We start from the raw sequence: 7830 nt of genomic DNA on the forward strand, positions 1-7830 counted from the left end.
GCAGGCTCAACTGCATAGTCTTTTCTTATCCAACTAATTAGTTTTTGTCATCATAGCATAATTTCGGGTATTTAGTTGGGTATTCTGGACCAAAACATAATTACCAAACTAAGCATGCATTCGACTAAAGCATACATGGGCAAACGTAGGTTAAGGCCTTAAGTTCTAGGATTTTCAGGCAAAAAAGACTTATTTTGTAATAATCTGTAAGCACTGCAATATCGTAATGAAGAACAACTCTAAAAGTAATCCACACACATAAGGCTTGACCATAGACGTCATGTCTATCAGGTTCTCAAAATAAAGCCAAATGTAAAAGAGCTTTACATGCGTTTGTCTGCTTAGCATAGGATGTTTGCATACTAAACCCAGGCTAATAACTTGCTAACTCACGTAAACTTGGCAATAACAAACCCCTTGTTTGCTATCTGCATGTTGTTTGTTACTTTTTTGCTCATGCTTGTTCATGTGGGTCGAGCTCGACCCATAGAACATATTGCACTTGGGGTCCAATGCCCTAACCATCGATCTCGGGGTTCAACGCCCCATTCACTAATAGCGCAATTGAATTTCAAGTTTCGTTCTTTTCCTTGAACTCACGGCGAGTCTAAGCGAAATAATAACAGAACTCAAACTGATTGGGATTCAACCATTTGTAATTTGTATTATTTTGAGAGCACATTGTAAGGGCATTTACTTTGTACATTTATTCTTGTAAGAATCCCGGTCGGCGAGTGAACAGTCCGAGAGTTGAACTAATCGAGTCTGTCCAATGCTTGCCCGGAGGAAAGTAAACCCGAGCTTTCAAGGTTTCGGTTAGCACCGGAAATCGACCACCATGGTCTGATGAACCGTAATGCGAGGATGGTGGACCGATTCCTCGACATATGGGCCTACCTTTCTCTCGGCTCCTCAATCTGCATTGTTTAGTTCATCGAATTTACGGTGTCAAAACGTGTAAGCCAAGTGCAGCCTAATCCACGCGGAAAATAAAATGGTAAGTCTAGCAAGTTAGAGTACGGAGAGGGTGTGTGAGATATAAGCTCGCACGTACCGGATATTGCCTTAGCAAAACTAGGTGTATCATTACCCCTAGACCCGGGCAACTCACCGGCCCTCAACTTTCGGGTCGTAAACAGATAGTGGCGATTCCTTATCACTAGTGTCTGTCACGCATTCTCGGAAAGATGGACACTCCCAAGTCGCGCGCATGAGGGACACTCATGCAGGCCTCGATGAGAGCATATTCGGGTCCGTACAACTTGGCGACTCCACTGAGGACTTCTTTTAAGGGGTTCGGGCTCGATCCCGCTTGCTTGCATGTTTATTTATCGCTTTCTGCACATTTATTTTAATCACATTTACTTTACGCATATTTATTTTCCGCACTTGCATCGCATCATGCTAGCGGTTTCTAGGTATCACGCTCGAAATCCCACGGGCGACCAATAGGAAGCTAGGTTAGACAGAGGTTCCGAGTAAAAGAACGGATCGAGTTTGCTCTGCCACCGAACCGACCCCCAAAGATACTCACTCGGTTTTGGGGAAGTGATTACCCCTTGATCGGGAGCCCCCATCCCTAATTAATTACTTTCCCTGTAGCACCGAAACAACGCATAAACATGGACTGTCATGCTGGATCAAATTTGCCTTCATGCCGTCAACCGACCCCAAAGTCGAGTCATTGAGTCGGCCGTTAGTTTTTTTTTTAGGTGGGCCTTTTGTTGTTTTTTTAAAAGAGAGATGTACAGTGTAAATGACACAGTTGTAGTTTATTCTTTCTACACTGCATGCATGATTTTAAATAAACTAGGACATTGCATTTGTTTGATTTTAAACATTGAACTGACATCTTCTCCGTCTAGGTAAGGATGGATCGCTCAATTCCCTGTCCCAGGCACGACCGCATCAATCCACCAGGTTGACAGATCATGTGCATCTAGAACACTCTCTGTCCGATCGAAAAAGCTTACATCCGGGAGATCTTAGGGGAGCTACCAGAGCTCGCCGAATGCTCCATTGACTGGACCCTCCTTAGGGCTGCTATCGAGTTTTGGGACCCTCAACATGCTATGTTCAACTTTCAAGGGACTGAGTTGACCCCCACTATTAAGGAGTACACAGCCCTCATCGAGAGGCTCACTGGCACTCAAGACATTGTGGTACCCAACCTGTTCGCTATGATATCAAGCCGATTATCTGTCTTCTTGGGCATCAGAATCGAGGAGGCCCAGCAAGAGCTCCTCCATGGGTGGGAGCACAACATCCAGATTAATTGGCTTATCAACTGGACACATGTCTGCGCACTCAACGCTAGTGGACGCACTTACCAATGCGATGCTTGCCACGAGTTTCTCTTCCTTGTCTTCGGAACCGTTTTGTCCTTAGCTCGTCGACTCTAATAGACGGGGCACTTGCCCACGTCGTCCTTCAAGTGAAAAATGCCATAGTTATGCTGAAGCCCTCATGGCTGAGACCGTGAGGTCTCTTGACTACGTACAAGCAAATCGACGCTATACGATGATGGGATCCCTGCATCACTTGCAAATGTGGCTCCTCGGACACATCCAGCCATTCTGCTTGTACCATCCGTTCTTGAATCTCGTCGACGATCAACTATTTCAAGCGTTCGGATCCCCTGAGCCCAACGCCTTTGATTGGAGGAGGTTCATATTGCAGCTTACCCCAGAACAATTATTGTGGTGCGCTTCCTGGAACCTCGGCGGGCCCATGGCTATTGGATGTCCAGTGATCACCGGGCTTCCCCTCATCAGCCATTCCGGGAGCACACTTGTCTTCCCCAACCGAGTGATCAGACAGCTCGGTGGTGTGCAGGATGTTCCCGTCGAGGGAAACCGTGCTCTAGGTCCCGGAGGAACTGGACAACCTTTCACAGACCATCCTCGCTTGCGTCTCTAATCTGCGTTCCTAAGCTCTCGAATTTATGTTAGAGTGGCAGAAACACTTTGGTCTAATAACGAAAGCTATGCAAATAAGACCTGTGCTTGTGGGGGCTGCCCGCCTTTACCCATAGCTTAGAGTGTTTCAATCACTTTAACCCTAGGGTTGCCGGTAAATCATAAATTGATCGTTGTGCTCTTGAGTCGAAAAAAAAGTGCTTTGTGAAAAAAAAATCAAGACTGTGTGATGCGGACCGTTGAGGTTAGTAGCCAATGTCAACCAAGGATCCTCCAGGGTCATGTAGACCCTCAATGAGCCAAAAGATTATTGGTCCGCCCGGAAGTGGTCTAAGAAGAACTCCTGTGTTTCGACTCGAGCTGCCTCAAATCGAGCCCGGACTCGAGTTAGGACGTGCAAATCCTTCCTAGATATCCATGGTACATGGATCACGCGCTGCAATGATTTAAAAATTATTGGTTTTGAAAAGGGCACGATTATCGATTGATGATTTATCAACTTGATTATAGTTTATTATCCAGTTTATGTGATTTATTTAAATGTCGAGTGAATTAATTAGTCGAATGGATCCTTCCAGTTACTACGTGCATGAGATTGATTAAATTGAGCAGATTGCTGAATTCTTTGATTGATGAGATTCGAGCCATCGAGGCAGACATTGATGAACCATTCAATCGACTTTACTCGATTAGTCTGGTTCGTGTGAGATTTTAATTAAAAGATACATCCAAACACTCCAAAACACACGAACGTGAACATGCACAATCACATCAAAATTTAATTTGCCGATTTTGAGTTCAAGTGGTCAACTAGGTCAGTTTTGCGTTTTAGTCTATTTTATTGCTTAGGGCCAATGCACTTGGAATTCAATTTGTGTCGGTTCATTGTAGCTTCGCAAAACACATTCCAATGCTAATGTATATTTAAGTCAAATTAGTGCTTGGGTCAGTTCTTATTACACATTCTGATTTCAAGAGTTGAACTTTAATCGTTAAACCGGTTCGTGCCTTTTTTGATTAAAATATGCATTTTATCATCGTCTTTCATGCAAGCATTGAATCAACCCAATAATCAAACCCTAAGCATGCTACTATGATCAAGATTTTTTTTGTACATCTCCTAAGCTAATGTCGGGAGGAAACACAAAAGCCTCAAAGATTCCTCGAACCAAGGCTGAAAGGGCTGGACGGGTTCACCGTAGGAAGCAGAAAGGCAGCATTAGTAGCGGTTGTAGCTCAGTAAGGGAGGACCAACTACTGTTGAGTTTGAGGAGAGGCAGGAGTTCGCTTGGAAGCAGCAGGAAAGGCAACACTAGAGAGTAGCAGTTTCAACAGAGCACAAGGAGCTCGAGAACAACAGTAGTTGGGCAGAAGCTCTAGCACTGTGAGGGAGGACCAGTAGTTAGTTTGGCAGCTAGAAAAGAAGTATTGGTGGCAGCAGCATCTGCAACTTGAGAAAGAAGCAGCGAGAGGTTAATGAGCTGCAGACAAAGGCTAATCATCATTTAGCTATTGTAATTCTTTTCTTGAGAAGGCAACTAGCAACAACTTAGGGAAGAAGAAGAAGCGCGCAGCAATAACTTCGGGATGTCAAGGAGGAGCCACAGCCACACAGCAGCGAGAAGAGGTGAAGGAGGGGTTGACGTCTTCTCTTTCCTTCTACGTTCAAGCCTGAGATAGTGAAGAAGAAGAAAGCCAACCTCTGTTATGTGGTGATCTACAGTTCTTAGGAGCCCGAGAAAGAGCCGTCAAGATGGTGATGAGGGGCTGGAAGGCTGGCCTACGTGAGGGAGATGAAAGAGAGGAATAACAGTAGAGAGAGGGTAGGGAGGGATCGTTTGTGTGTGTGCTACTGCTTTTATCCAAAACCCCAAGAGAAAGAGAGATAGGAAGGGAGCTGCTGGAGAGAGTATCCCGGAAGCAAAGGAAAGATGCTGAGACCAAGAAGGAAAAAAAGAAGATATGGATGTTACTGGAGGAAAGAAGATGGAGTGGGGAAGAAGAGGAAGCGACGAAAGGGTTACTTGCACTCTACCTTGTTCAGCCATAGAAGAAGAAGAAGACGCAGGGCTGTGACCAATGGTTCATGGAGATGACCTGGACATCCGAATTTTTAGTGAGCAGCTCATGAGCCTTTCGATCTATATGATATTTTTCCTTGATCCCTGTATGGGTGTGGCACAACCTCGTAAAATTTCAAGATCGTTCGACCTCGTGAAGTACCCAAAATAATTTTTCTTCAACAACTGGCCAAAATTGAGTGATTTGGTTCTGATCTGTGAGGAAATCTTCAATTATGTACTAATCAAGCCTAAAATATATCCCATTTTCTTTGATTTTCTGAACCTTCGGTGAGCTGAAATCTAATGATGTTGGCCATGCTTGAAAATACGAAGAATTGATTTTTTTTTTATGGATTTTCTCCCTCGAGAAACAAGATTTATCGAGGTTTAACCGTTTTGTGCATGGTGCGCTCAAAAACTCATAACTCTCTCTTCTCGTTGAATCTTGGGACGAATATCCGCAAAATCGTACCTCACTTGATTTCCTAGGTCAAACATATGGGAATCTCCCTTTTAGGTTCAGAATTGATCATGATATGAACCATCGAATCCCATGCTAGAGCTGTTCTACTCACTATTTGGACACCCCAGCTCCCACGAATTTTATCTCTCTGTTCGAATGGGCTCTCGATGTGATTTTTGTTTAGAAATGTCCCGGACTCATCAAATCTTGATGAAAAAAATACAAAACTTGGCATTGGGATCCATGAAGGTAGTCGTTCTCACCGAAGAAAATGATACGGAGATGTGGGTTCCTCTTTATCCATTGCTTTTGGGTCGAATATAGTCTTCGTGATCAATTATGTGCGCCGCAAAATTCCAAATTTTATACTCGCCGCTTTCTGTCAGAGTTCTGGAGAGTCCTACTCGGGAGACCTCTTGATGATCTTCGAGTGCCGGTGCATCAAAACGGAGTACTGACAGATTCGACGATTCGAAATCCACAAAACTAAGAGCATTCGTTATATTCGCTAAAATTAATTAATTCTACACGCGTAGTAAATGGGATGAATCACTTGGTTAATTAACTCACTCCAATTTTTAATAAATTGTACGAACCGGCTAATAATTTGTAATCGAATTGATAAATCATGAACCAATAATCATGTCATTTTCCAAACCCATATTTTTAACAAAATACCGATACACGTGGTACGCGTAGCATGGATATCTAGGAAGGACTCACACATCCCGATTTGAGGCTGCTCGAGTTGGAACGCGAGTTATTCTTTGACCACTTTCGGGCGGAGCGACCGGTCTCTCGACTCCCTCAGGGTCCACACGACCCTGGCAGGTCCAAGGGATCAATTGACATTGAATACCGACCTCGACAGTCTGTATCACGCAGTCTCGATTTCTTTTCACAAAATACTTTCTTTGTCATAAGGGCACGGCCATCGTTTCCCAACTTAATGATAATCCTAAGGTTAGAGTGGTTGAAACACTCCGAGCCATAGGAAGATATCGGTAGCCCAGGCGGGCGCAGCTTTCATTTGCACAACCATCTCTTTTTCGACTAAAGTGTTTCGATCATTCTCGCATAGATCGGGCTCTTAAGAGTATGGATTAAAGACACGAGCAGGGAAACCTGTGAAAGATTGTCCGGTCCTTCATAGAACATGTGCAGAGACCTTGGCACCTTCGTAATGTTTCGTGTTACCACTTTCCTAAGTTTGTGCTTAGTTTGGATTAAAACAGGAAAGCAGATTAATTTCTAACTCAACGTAATCAACCACGGGAAAACAGGCGAGACAAAACCCTAGGTTTTAGGACTTTGACAAAATACATTCCGATCATAATCTATTAATCTGTCAGTATCAAAAACCAAAAAAATTTAAAACGAACCCATAGGCTTGACGACAGATATCACGTCCATCAAGTCCTTTCTAAGCAAAGTCAAATGCTACATACCCTTCAGAGCGGCCCATGGTTGATCTTCACCATCTATGTCAATTTTGTTTTTGTCTGCTTAGAATAGAAACATGTCTATTAAGCAATCCAGATCAATAAACTGATAATCACGTAAATACGACAATTAATTCACATCTTGTCTATTTTATCTTTCCTTATTTGTTTCCTATTTGTTCTTGTTCGTTTTATTATGGGCTAAGACACAAACAATATAGGATCCAATGCCCCAACCATCAATCACGGGGTCTAACTTCCCCACACACTGAGTGCGCACGACCAGAGCGCGCTATGGGGTCTAACCTCGAGTCACTGTTTCAATCCGAGCAGTATCCAAACGGAGGATGACTTGGATCGGAACATGCGAAACGAGGCTAGACAACCATTTGGTAGCTCGACTGATCCCATGGCCATCTTGAGGACCATTCAATCCTCCTGATAACCACTGGCACGATGTCAAATCAAGCGAGATGAGCGAAACCTAATTCATGCGGTAAACAAACTAAAAATGACAAATCCTAGACAAATCAAAGTACCGACGATACGAAATTTAGGTTCGCACAATAACAACAAAATCAAAACTAACCCAATCTTCATAGGTTAACACATAGATTAAAAAAAAGTACTTTGCTAATTTCAATAATCAAACTGGCATCAACTTTTTGTAATTTCAATGCAAGGAATTGCAAAAGTTTTTGAGCTAATATTATAATGAATATTGTATCAATAATATCAATAAATAACTCAAACTAAATTCGATAGTGTTTTTTATTACACAATTTACGACATTTATAACCGGCTGAAAAGTATACAACTAATAAAATCAAGAGGTCAAACCTTGCCAGTCTTCCTAAAGAACCTCGAGTGATCTTGATCTTATTTATCAAAAGCATATATCTTGAATGAAGAACTTATATTTATAAATATGTATTTCTCTCCTC

The sequence above is a fragment of the Punica granatum genome, chromosome 8, assembly GCF_007655135.1.
Source record: "Punica granatum isolate Tunisia-2019 chromosome 8, ASM765513v2, whole genome shotgun sequence".
NCBI classification, from domain to species: Eukaryota; Viridiplantae; Streptophyta; class Magnoliopsida; order Myrtales; family Lythraceae; genus Punica; species Punica granatum.